Below are 13,856 nucleotides of genomic sequence, written 5' to 3'. Positions count from 1 at the left end.
AGAAAAAAAAAAAAAAAAAAATTATGGTGTTTTTTAACAGGTTGAATAGATTGGCTGTGACCCAGTAAAGAAATCGGGCCAATTAAAAATATATTTTTTGCTTATTTATAACTCAAGTCAATTCAGTGTGATTTATAAAAATATTGGCTGAACCAATTACAAAATTTAAAAACAATTAGGTAAGTTAATAAGTAAATCTAACAATGGAACGTGTTTAGAGCGGAGCAGCCTTAATCCAAACCCGTTAAGCAATTTTGAAATGATAATCCAAACCCAACTCATAACTTGTAGGGTTTTGAATGATTAAACTTATATCTTTATCCATTGGATCAACGAATTTCAACCATTTCATCCGATCCATTTATAATATTAAGTTTAGACTATAATTATGCATTAAAACACATATAACATGATCGCTAAAACAAAACAACATTCATTCCAAAATAAACTTCAATTATAGTCATATAACAGTGACAGATCCAGACAAGAGCTGCACAAATGTTTTAGGGGGTCGCACTACTAGAAAAAAAAAATTTGTTTCCGAAGAAAGTTTCCGTCACTGAACCAACGAGTTTACACTAAATTCACAGTTGTCAGACTTTGTGATGGATTGCCGACAGATTAGTGACGGATTTCCAATGGATTTTCGAAAAAAAAAATTACTAAATTTACATTTGATGAGAATTTTTGACGGGTAACCCGGGCTAGACTGGGCTACATTGTAGCTCCGCCCTTGTATATAAATAACATTTCCAAAACAAAAAAATGTCCATGATTGCAAACTTACATGAGAAAAGGTAGACTTCAAATTCAAAATGCATCTTTAAAAAACCCAAAGTCCAACCGATCCACTCATTCATTTTTTTTTTGTTTCCTTGACGGTAGCCAATTTTGTGTAGTCACCAACGCTTCTACAGTTTTAGGGGTTAAGAAAGAACCACATCATTAATTTTTCTTCCTCCACTATTAAATGATGCCTCAGATGCAACACTAGTTGCTTGAACAACCAATATGTCACGTGCAATCTTTGCTAGAGTTGAATGTTTGACACTATTAGCTTTCCACCAATCTTAGATATTAAAAGAGTTGCTTCTTGGAGACAAACGTTCTATTAAATAATGCTTCAAGTCAGTTTTGGTTGTAGCTATTACATTATATTTCTTCGTCTCATACCATGAATCAAATCCACATAACTCATCATCGGGAAATGTACCTCACTTGAGGAACCATGAAAACAAGGAATTGGTTCTGATTTAGAATGAAATAATCACTCATCATACTCGTTGAATAGCTCAATCAAAGCACTACAAACATTTTCAACATATGAAACTGAAAGAGAACCATGGATCTTACTATAGTAGTACTCAACCAAAATCTTTTTGTATCTTGGATCAAATACAACAGAAACTGCTAAAACAAGGCAACATTCATTCCAATATTTTTCAAACTTTATCTTCATTGGGTTAGCCATCTTGTAACATTCATAAAATTCTCAAAAAAATTCAACTTTTAAAATTTACTTAATACCATCATTGTTTAAAATTGTTTTCAAAATAAGTTCAACATAAGAGAAACCCCAAAATTGTGAAATAAAAACATGAGGAGGTGCATGATCACGCCTTAGCCTTCCTACGATCCTCTAATGTACCTAAAATATAATCCACAACTATAAGCTCAAATCTTAGTGAGTTCCCCCAAAATACCAACACAACACAAAACCATAATAATACAAGACACAACATGCATACAGAGCCTTCAGTTTGAATGGAAAGCCATATTGGCCTACAGTTTATCTGGTACGCTCACAGAACCTACAACATGACTGGTATGCCACCTCAGACCTTCAGCCTATCTGGAACGTTTTCTAGGCATTCGGCCTGACTGGTACGCCCCACTAGTCTATTCGGGACGCCCTGGGTCTGTTGGCCTTCAACACAAAGCATGTTCGCCTTAACTCAACCACACATAACATGTCGACATATACATTACACGTAAACATATAACCAGACAGCAGACAAACAAACAGATCTTACAGATCACTAAGCATTACATCAACCTATCTACCAAGATACAGATCTAACAGATCACAACAATACTTAATCATGCAATAATCAGGATAACAATCCAAAGGGGCCAACCTTGGTGCCTTCGACCCAACAATTACAATGAGGAACTTATTTCTCAAGTAGTGCAGAACTGATAAGGTCTGACTCCGAATCTAAGCTCCCAACTCAAATGTCCATAACCACCATGTGACCAATTCCATCAATATCCAAATATACCTAAAATACTATTAGAAGTCAAACTTGATCAGCCATGGTCAAATTCAAAGTCAACGGTCAAGGTCAACAGTCCTTGTTGACCCAACACGTCAAGTTTACTAATAAAAATGTCATGTTTCAATAGCAATCAGATGTTCAGGAAAACCATAGCCAACACGCCCAGTTTGCTAATAAACTCATCCTGTTTGCTCGCACTTAATACATTCAGTTGTTCCTACGATTCCAGGGCCTCCAAAACTGAGATCAAAACTTAAATGCTATCAAAAAGGATAAATTTTCCAACTTTATCCTTTAGGGCTAACCCAAGAGCTCAAACACTCATCCAAAAGGCTTGAAAATTCAAGGGCTTAATCAATAAGCATAAAAACCTTGAGATCTGAACGCCAACCTTTCCAGAAGAGATTTTAGCATCAAAATCAACTCAAAGGTTGGTGTTTTATAGACATGCATGTCCAATGCATGTATTGAACCCAAAATGGGTAAAAAAGGGGAAATAGACCTAAACTCCATGCATGACATCAAAACTTGGCTAAAGACCAGATCCAAGCCACTAGAAGGTCACCTTGATCTAGAGATTCATAAAGCTGCAAAATTTATGAGGTGCATCCTTTGCAACATCCAAGAATAAGGAGAAAAGGAGATAAAACTCAAGATCTAGCTACATAGAGGACTAAAAATTGGATCTTGGACACTTACAAACGTCCAGAAGAGTGTCAAACTGAAGATGCCAGCTTTGCTTTCTAGATCCTTGCTTCCTTCTTTCAACTTTCTTCTTATTTTGCTCCAAAATACAACACTAGCTCACAAATGAGAGGGAAGGATGATTAGGGTTCACAAGGGCCGATATGGGGGTTTGGAGACTGATAAAAGATCATCACTGGGGACTTAAGGATATTAAATAGGGTGCAAAACCCTAAAATTTAGGGTTTCTCATCCAGTCGCCAACACATCAAGTTTCCCCTCACCAACACGTCGTGTTGGTCCATAAAAATACGTGGCCCAAAAGGCCTTCAACATATCGTGTTGAGGCTTCCAACACGATGTTTTCCAATGGAAAAACATGCTTAAAGAAATAAATCACATACCTAGGAATCGGGATGTTACAACTCTCCCCTACTTGGACTATGCTTCGTCCTCGAAGCCTGCTCTCGCAAGGACCCAACTTCACAGCCGAAACCGAACAACCTATTCGGCCTTCCCTTAGTCGAACCCAGCCTTAGTAGAGTTCTCCAAACCCAAAAAATGAATGAATATTTAATCACTTGCATAAAACCACTTGTACCTTGCCGAAACCTGAAATCTGGAGTATCAAATTTGGCCTGACTCCCTGACAGACTGCCCATAATGAACCATTGCTAATATCATTCCACTTATCCCCCAAACATACTATTCAACTTCTGATAACCCGAGGTTCCCCTTAGAAAACAGAATCACAGATTATACGCGGCTACCGAAAACTCTTCACTTGACACAAGGGATTAGATATTTCCTTCGAGAGAAAGCTCATTCGGATGACAAAATTTCCAGGGACATAATGAACAATGGGAGACAAACTGGGGGATGACCCTTCTAGTGCCAACCATACACTGCTTCCTTTAACTTCCAAACCAACACCCACACTGACCAACTCACAAGCACAAACACTCATGCCTGGCCAAATCTGCCTCAAGCTGGAATACCATTCATATCTACGATGGGCCCAGTTATCCTCGGGATGGAATACCCTCGATTGTGTAACATCCGGACTTTTATCAGGTATCGTGTAAATGGTATTTTTGTTGATTTGTGAGGGGGACTCGGCGAGTTGGAGCTCAGACTCGCCGAGTAGAGATGCGGATTTGGACGAAGAATCGCGCCTGGACTCGGCGAGTCCAGGATATGGACTCGGCGAGTCTGCGCTGAGTAATGAAACCCTAAATTCTCGGGTTTGAGACCTATTTAAAGGGCCTTATGGCCGTCATTTGTGCTCACCCAACCCTTAGAGAGAAACCCTTGAGTGCTTGAACGTTTTGAGAGAGAAAGGAAGCATTTCTTGACCTTGTGTGTGTCATTTAGCAAAGAAGGAGGAGATTCTAGGCAAGAGGAAGCAAAGGAGGTTGCTATACTGTGGATTTGAAGCTTATATCATCAATCTAGAGGTATAATTTCGGCTTATCTTCTGTTTTGTGAAGTATAATCGGATTTAGGGTTTTTATGGACATTATTGGGTTGATTTGATGCCAAATAGTTCCCTTCTTGTGTTGAGGCTCTGGATCTGGATCCATAGGGGTCCAGAGAGCCTCACTCATCAAGCTTTATGTATAGCAATGGAGTTTATGACCTTGAGTTGTAGTATATGGGTCAAAAGCATCATATATGGTCATATAGAGATTGTATGTGCATCAAGATAGTGACTTTACGTGCTAAATGAGCTTGGAAGGACTGGATCTATGGGTTAATGGACTGGATCTGACCTTATGAGCAAGTTTGAGTCATTGCATGGCACGGACTCGCCGAGTCCGAAGAACAGACTCGGCGAGTAGTATGACTGTTGCCCGACCACACAGCGAGTGGTCTTGCCGAGTTGGGGAGGGTTGACTCAGTGAGTCAGGGGGGAGTCAGAGTGGACAGGTGGACTGAGTCAAGCTGGACTCGCCGAGTTGTTCTTGAGACTCGGCGAGTTGAGTCGTGGTGGCCCCACAACTCATGCCAGGTGGAACTCGTCGAGTTAGGAGAATACTCGACGTGTCAAGGGAGGATTCCAGGGAAATCAGTGTATACGCTCAGACTCGCCGAGTCGCTATAGTGCACTCGCCGAGTCCGGTCAAAGTTGACCGTTGACCATTGACCAGCGTTGACCTAAGTTGACTTGTTATAGTGTAGTCAACCTTAGTTGGGAAAGTGTTAATTAGAGATGTATTGTGCTATAGGAGGACTATAGCTCGGCAGATCGAGCGCTAGTGATTTCAGATTTACGACTTACCGAGACACGCGAGGTGAGTCTTCTCACTATACTATATTACCTTGAGTAGGTAACATGAGTTATGTAATAGAGTATTGTATGCTATGCATGTTATGTGGTGTACTGCATTGTTTCTATGTGATTTATGTAGTGCATGTTTATCAGAGCTAGAACCTGAGGGTTCACAGAGTTTGGGTGCACGGAACCACAGAGTTATAGCCTCGAGTGGCTAATATGTGTTATGGGTGGTATTTTGGGGAACTCACTAAGCCTTGTGCTTACAGTGTTTGTTGTTGTTGTTTCAGGTACTAGTGACGACTGCGGGAAGGCGCCGGCTTGATCCGTACACACACACACGCTCGGAGTTTTGACATTATGATCTTGGGATTTTGTATTGACTTATTTGGATAATTAAAATGGTTGTTTGATGAATATTGATGGAATTATGTTTTATAAAAATTGAAAAACTTGTTTTGAAATTTACGGTGTTACAAATTGGTATCAGAGCCTTGGTTTGAGGGATTCGGGTACACCTTCGGGAGTATTTGAACTCAAACTGAGGAATTGAAAAGATATTTTCAAAATAAAACTAAAATTTTCTAAGAGTAAAAGATTTTCTTGAAAAGAAACAATTCCAGGAAGAAACATGTGTACGATCAGTCAGCGCCCGAACGGTGAATTCCCAAAATACCTTTATATTACGTGATATTAATATTAATATGATGTGTTTGCATGCTAGAATAGGCTAGGTATTTCCAATAGGACTAGAGTGGTTTGATTTGTGATGCCTTAGCCTAGGGAGGGGTGAGCTGCTATGAGATGCTGAGAGTGAGTAGGTAGCAGCAAGGGGTTTATGAGGGATCTGTTAGAAAGTGGTTTACGCATGATAGAGTACTTGGGAATTGGGATCCGAAGAGGAAGGTTTGGGGTGTGTACTGAGACGGTGTGGACAGTAGTATTGGGCCCGTACTACTGAAAGCACCGGGGCAGTACCCAGTCCAAATAAGAATCTTGGGATACCAAGAATCAAGGAGGGGTGGATTGTCGGATGTAAGAGTGTTCGAGTGAATTCTAATTTATCGCATGTTGTATTTCAGAGGTTGATCATGGTGAGGACACGTCATATGCCGGAGGATGCTGGAGCTAGTGATGAGGAGATTCGACAGATCATTCATGAGGAGGTGGCTGCGGTCATCAGAGCTGAGATACCAGAGATGTTCGGGTCTATTAAGACCACGCTGATTGAGACATTTGACGAGCGTTATGCCGCTCTTTCTGAGGCTGCTTTCGCAGCGGCTACCGCAGCTATCACTGCGGCGAGACCCCAGGGAGGTGATGCGTCACTGTTTAGGGAATTCAGTAACACCAAACCACCAGAGTTTGATGGTACGCAGGATCCAGTGGCAGCTATGAGGTGGATATCTGACATGGAGGGGTGCTTCTTCACTTGCTCATCCCCTGAGCATTTGAAGGTTCGGTTCGTGCTGAACCAGCTTCGCTTGGGAGCGAAGGACTGGTGGAAGTTTGTGACGACGCACTTCACGCCTACTGAGCTTTCGGCAGTGACCTGGGAGAGGTTCACTACCATGTTCCGAGATGAGTACGTTCCCCAGGTGGAGAGGGAGCGTCTGGCACAGGAGTTTCTGACCCTCAAGCAGGGTACCGAGTCAGTCACAACGATCACGAGGATGTTTCATGAGAGGGCGATGTTCTGCCCTGAGCACGTGTCCACCGAGCAGGCACGTATGAGCCATTACCTGAGCATTCTGAGACGGGATATTCGAGAGTTCGCTGCGAACTCCTCGTATCGGACATTTGCTGAGCTTCAGGCAAATGCCCGGAAGAAGGAGATTGAGCTTGAGACTCAGGTCAGGGAGGAGGCGGAGTCTCTAGGGAGGGATCGGCGGCTTGCACAGTCTCAGCCGGCAGCCAAGCAGGCCAAGCCCGCTGATCCCAAACCCGGGAGCCAGAAGGGCCGCACTTGCGGGAAGTGCGGCAAGGGTCACGATGGAGTCTGTCGATCAGGGTCTTGCTACAAATGTGGCAAGGAGGGGCATATGGCCAAGGACTGCCCCAAGGGGTTTTCAGTGTGTTTCCACTGCAACCAGACCGGACACCGGAAGGCGGAGTGTCCGCTGCTGCGTGGAGCCTCTCAGGGATCTGCTCCCGCCGCCATCAGAGCTACAGAGAGTCGGCCCGTGAAGGCCGAGGCACCGAGAGCTCGAGGGAGAGCCTTTCAGCTGACTGCGAAAGAGGTCCACGCGGCACCCGACGTTGTGGCTGGTACGTTTCCTTTTATATATTTATTTTTGGTGTTGAGATATTATGCTTATATTATGCTATGCATAGGTACCTTCCTTGTGAACTCTGTGCCTGCTTTAGTGTTATTTGACTCGGGTGCGAGTTGGTCTTTTGTATCTTTGGCATTTAGTCAGCATATCAGTGTTAGTCGTGGGGCATTGAGTCGGCCTCTACGGGTTTCCATAGCCGCCGACAAAGTGATTTGTGCCACGGAGGTCCTCCGGGGATGCGTATTGGAGATTTTTAGGGTCGAGTTCCCGATCGACCTGATTCCTATTGCGATGGGTGATGTTTGTGTTATAGTGGGCATGGACTGGTTGAGCCGATTCGGCGCGGTTATCGATTGTGAGCGTCAGCTGGTGACCATACGAGATCCTAGTGGGGGAGTTCTTTCGGTTTACGGCGAGGGTACACGTTCTGGATCAGCCTTTTGTTCGGCCGCTAGGGCGAGGCAGTGTTTACAGCAGGGCTGTAAGGGTTTCGTGACGCATGTGATGGATACGCGAGTGATCTCCGAGAGACCGAGTTCAGTGGATGAAGTTCCGGTGGTGCGTGAGTTTCCAGATGTTTTTCCCGAAGAGTTACCAGGTGTGCCTCCCATGAGGCAAGTGGAGTTCGGAATCGATTTGGTTCCGGGAGCCGCGCCTATCGCTAAGGTGCCTTATCGCCTTGCACCTCCAGAGATGCAAGAGTTATCCTCGCAGCTTCAGGAGCTACTGGGGAAGGGGTTTATTCGGCCGAGTAGCTCACCGTGGGGAGCACCCATCCTGTTTGTGAAGAAGAAAGACGGCTCGCATCGCATGTGTATTGATTACCGAGAATTGACTAAGCTGACGGTCAAGAACCGTTACCCGTTGCCGAGGATCGACGATTTATTCGATCAGTTACAGGGAGCATCTTGGTTCTCCAAGATCGATTTGAGGTCGGGCTATCATCAAGTGAGAGTGCGGGACGAGGACGTCCAGAAGACAGCATTCAGGATGCGTTATGGGCATTATGAGTTTGTGGTGATGCCTTTTGGGCTCACCAATGCCCCGACTGTGTTCATGGACCTCATGAACAGGGTATGTAGGCCGATGTTGGATCGGTCGGTGATTGTGTTCATCGATGATATTTTGGTATATTCGAGATCTAGAGAGCAACACGAGGAGCATTTGAGGGAGGTTCTTGGAGTTTTGAGATCGGAGAAACTTTATGCAAAGTTTTCCAAGTGCGATTTCTGGTTGCGGGAGGTCCAGTTTCTGGGGCACCTCGTTAATCAGAAAGGGATATTGGTCAATCCGGCCAAGGTTGACGCAGTGATGAGGTGGGAGGTGCCAAAGTCACCTTCTGAGATCAGGAGCTTCCTTGGGTTGGCAGGGTATTATCGGAGGTTTATCAAGGATTTCTCCAAGATTGCAGTGCCACTCACCATATTGACCCGGAAGGGTGTTACATTTTTATGGGGTCCCGAGCAGCAGACCTCCTTTGAGACGCTTCGCCAGAGGTTGTGTGAAGCTCCGGTATTAGCTCTTCCGGAAGGGATGGAAGATTTTGTGGTATTATGTGATGCATCGATTTTAGGGTTGGGAGCGGTGCTGATGCAGAAGGGACATGTGATAGCATATGCATCGAGGCAGTTGAAGCCTCATGAGACGAGGTACCCCACACATGATTTGGAGTTGGGGGTAGTGGTGTTCGCCCTCAAGATTTGGCGGCACTACTTGTATGGGGTTCGTTGTACGATATACACGGACCATAAGAGCTTGAAGTACTTGATGGATCAGCCTAACCTAAATATGAGGCAAAGGAGGTGGTTAGATGTGGTCAAGGATTATGATTGCGAGATCTTGTACCACCCGGGCAAGGCTAATGTGGTAGCCGACGCATTAAGTCGCAGGGCGGAGAGCACTCCACTGCGAAATGTATGTTTGAGATTGACCGTGATAGCTCCAGTTCTGGACGCCATTCGTGGGGCACAGGCCGAGGCTGTGCATCCAGAGATGCAGAAGAGAGAACGGGTCGTTGGGTTGGTTTCTGAGTTTGTATCGGATAGTCGAGGGCTTATGACTTATCAGGGCCGGATTTGGGTACCGTTTGTGGGCGGTACGCGTACTACATTGTTGGAGGAAGCTCACAGATCGAAATTTTCGATCCATCCGGGGGCTACAAAGATGTATTTGGATTTGAGGAAGGAGTATTGGTGGCCTTGTATGAAGAGGGACGTCGCATGGTTTGTCGAGAGGTGTTTGACCTGTCGAAGGGTGAAGGCCGAGCACCAGAGACCGCATGGCAAGTTGCAGCCATTGGAGGTTCCCGAGTGGAAGTGGGAACAGATCACCATGGATTTCATCACCAAATTGCCGAGGACTGCCAGAGGAGTCGATGCAATTTGGGTGATTGTGGATAGGTTGACAAAGAGCGCTCATTTTCTTGCCATCAGTGAGAGTTCTTCAGCGGAGAAATTGGCGGAGATTTATGTGTGGGAAGTTGTATCTCGGCATGGGGTGCCGATCTCGATTGTTTCAGACCGCGATGTGCGCTTCACTTCCCGATTCTGGAAGAAATTTCATGAGGAGTTGGGTACTAAGCTGCATTTTAGTACTGCATATCACCCCCAGACAGACGGCCAGAGTGAGCGGACGATTCAGACGCTCGAGGACATGCTTCGAGCATGTGTATTAGATTTTGGGGGTAGTTGGGATACGTATTTGCCCTTGGCAGAGTTTTCCTACAACAACAGCCATCATTCGAGCATCGGTATGCCGCCCTTTGAGCTGTTGTATGGTAGGAGGTGTCGGACTCCCATTTGTTGGGGAGAGGTTGGGCAGAGGGTAATGGGCAGTACAGAGATCGTGATCCAGATGACAGAGCAGATACAACAGGTCAGACAGAGGTTATTGACCGCCCAGAGCCGACAAAAGAGTTATGCGGATAGACGCCGGTCCGAGCTGGAATTTCAGGTCGGCGACTTCGTTCTCCTGAGTGTTTCTCCTTGGAAAGGAGTGATCCGGTTCAGGAAGAGGGGCAAATTGGGGCCCCGGTTTATAGGTCCATTTTGTGTGATTGCAAGGGTAGGCCGGGTAGCCTATCGGTTGGAGTTACCAGCAGAGTTGGGGCAGATTCACAACACTTTTCATGTATCGCAGTTGAGGAAGTGTATAGCCGATGAATCGGCAGTGGTTCCGTTAGAGGATATTCAGGTAGATGCAAGCCTGAATTATGCCGAGAGACCAGTGGCCATTAGGGATCGGAAGATCAAGGTTTTGAGAAACAAGGAGGTACCTCTGGTGTTGGTTCAGTGGCAACATCGGAGGGGATCAGAGATGACCTGGGAGCCAGAGCGTATGATGCAGGAGCAGCACCCGGAGCTTTTTTTAGAGCGAGACTTCGAGGGCGAAGTCTAGTTCTAGTGGGGGAGAGTTGTAACATCCGGACTTTTATCAGGTATCGTGTAAATGGTATTTTTGTTGATTTGTGAGGGGGACTCGGCGAGTTGGAGCTCAAACTCGCCGAGTAGAGATGCGGATTTGGACGAAGAATCGCGCCTGGACTCGGCGAGTCTGCGCTGAGTAATGAAACCCTAAATTCTCGGGTTTGAGACCTATTTAAAGGGCCTTATGGCCGTCATTTGTGCTCACCCAACCCTTAGAGAGAAACCCTTGAGTGCTTGAACGTTTTGAGAGAGAAAGGAAGCATTTCTTGACCTTGTGTGTGTCATTTAGCAAAGAAGGAGGAGATTCTAGGCAAGAGGAAGCAAAGGAGGTTGCTATACTGTGGATTTGAAGCTTATATCATCAATCTAGAGGTATAATTTCGGCTTATCTTCTGTTTTGTGAAGTATAATCGGATTTAGGGTTTTTATGGACATTATTGGGTTGATTTGATGCCAAATAGTTCCCTTCTTGTGTTGAGGCTCTGGATCTGGATCCATAGGGGTCCAGAGAGCCTCACTCATCAAGCTTTATGTATAGCAATGGATTTTATGACCTTGAGTTGTAGTATATGGGTCAAAAGCATCATATATGGTCATATAGAGATTGTATGTGCATCAAGATAGTGACTTTACGTGCTAAATGAGCTTGGAAGGACTGGATCTATGGGTTAATGGACTGGATATGACCTTATGAGCAAGTTTGAGTCATTGCATGGCACGGACTCGCCGAGTCCGAAGAACAGACTCGGCGAGTAGTATGAATGTTGCCCGACCACACAGCGAGTGGTCTTGCCGAGTTGGGGAGGGTTGACTCAGTGAGTCAGGGGGGAGTCAGAGTGGACAGGTGGACTGAGTCAAGCTGGACTCGCCGAGTTGTTCTTGAGACTTGGCGAGTTGAGTCGTGGTGGCCCCACAACTCATGCCAGGTGGAACTCGTCGAGTTAGGAGAATACTCGACGTGTCAAGGGAGGATTCCAGGGAAATCAGTGTATACGCTCAGACTCGCCGAGTCGCTATAGTGCACTCGCCGATTCCGGTCAAAGTTGACCGTTGACCGTTGACCAGCGTTGACCTAAGTTGACTTGTTATAGTGTAGTCAACCTTAGTTAGGAAAGTGTTAATTAGAGATGTATTGTGTTATAGGAGGACTATAGCTCGGCAGATCGAGCGCTAGTGATTTCAGATTTACGACTTACCGAGACACGCGAGGTGAGTCTTCTCACTATACTATATTACCTTGAGTAGGTAACCTGAGTTATGTAATAGAGTATTGTATGCTATGCATGTTATGTGTTGTACTGCATTGTTTCTATGTGATTTATGTAGTGCATGTTTATCAGAGCTAGAACCTGAGGGTTCACAGAGTTTGGGTGCACGGAACCACAGAGTTATAGCCTCGAGTGGCTAATATGTGTTATGGGTGGTATTTTGGGGAACTCACTAAGCCTTGTGCTTACAGTGTTTGTTGTTATTGTTTCAGGTACTGGTGACGACCGCGGGAAGGTGCCGGCTTGATCCGTACACACACACACGCTCGGAGTTTTGACATTATGATCTTGGGATTTTGTATTGACTTATTTGGATAATTAAAATGGTTGTTTGATGAATATTGATGGAATTATGTTTTATAAAAATTGAAATATTTGTTTTGAAATTTACGGTGTTACAGATTGGAATACCAATATATGCATACCTTGGGTCTAAACTCATAACCCGAGATCCAAAGAACCTACCCTTGCAGTCTCCAAAATCTTCTGATTCATGGAAACCCCTCATTAAACTAGGATATAAAGATTGCATTAACCGCCGCTGAGACTATCAGTCTCACACCTGTTCCAGTAACCAGGTTCCCAAGAACCTGGAAGACTAGGACATCCTAACCTAAATATCCTTTTATTACGTCAATCAGATCGACATTACATTTTTACTTGGAACTTGCAGCCCACACCACGGGCCAAAAGACTCTCAACCCCTTTTTACTGCCTCGCAGGGACCTAAATAATGTCCCTCTCAACACTAACTGCACCGCAAGGCAAAGAGTAAACCACACCCAATCCCTTTCATCGAACTTGATGTTACCCCTGCAGAGCCGGTGAAATCCTGCTCGCCCACAACCCAAGTACAGGATAACGGTTGCACCTTTGATCCAAATCAAGGGCTACCATCCAAATGAACCATGCGCATAATTCGAATCAAGCCCTAAATCTAACTTGTCCAGCCCACACACACTCACTGAATTACCACAATGCACATCCTTAGGGAACCCATAACCTCATCCAAAAGAGCTGAAATACCAAAGTCCTATCGAACGACGAACCTTAAACATTAACAGAAAACATCCTCATGATCGATCAAAATAAGATTCCATACTTGATTGAGTCTGAATAGGTTCCACCAATACGCAACCAAGTTGAGAAGACTTTTAATGTCTTCCTGACTACCACCCAACCCAAGCTGGCTATGAACTAAAATTCCATACCATTACTGAGGTTAACCATACCCAGAGACCTCAAGAGCATAAAGCATACTAAATTTGATGATACATTGGCACATCCATAGAAATCCAATTGCCACACTCAAAACATTTCAGAGAACCTTTACTAAATGTCCAAACGATGTGACCAATATCGAAACATATGATATTAAATCAAATGAACCAAAACCCTTGTGGGGCCAAACGCCCCAAATTCTAAAACTGATTCCTTGATCGATCCCTGCCCCAAACTAGACTTTAACTAGAAATTCTTACACCTAGATGACAATTTTTCCCTCTATCACCGATACTCAACCTGAGTAATCCCATCGGTTCTTATCTATTCATTGGCACTCCCAATAGGAATCAATATTTGCAACGAGCTCCTTTATCACTCATTTCCTGATGAGTGACAACACATGTGTCTCCTCCACACATGCATAT

This window comes from Lactuca saligna, chromosome 9 (genome assembly GCF_052625555.1).
Source record: "Lactuca saligna cultivar CGN05327 chromosome 9, ASM5262555v1, whole genome shotgun sequence".
Lineage (NCBI taxonomy): Eukaryota > Viridiplantae > Streptophyta > Magnoliopsida > Asterales > Asteraceae > Lactuca > Lactuca saligna.
This window is presented reverse-complemented; position numbering follows the sequence as displayed.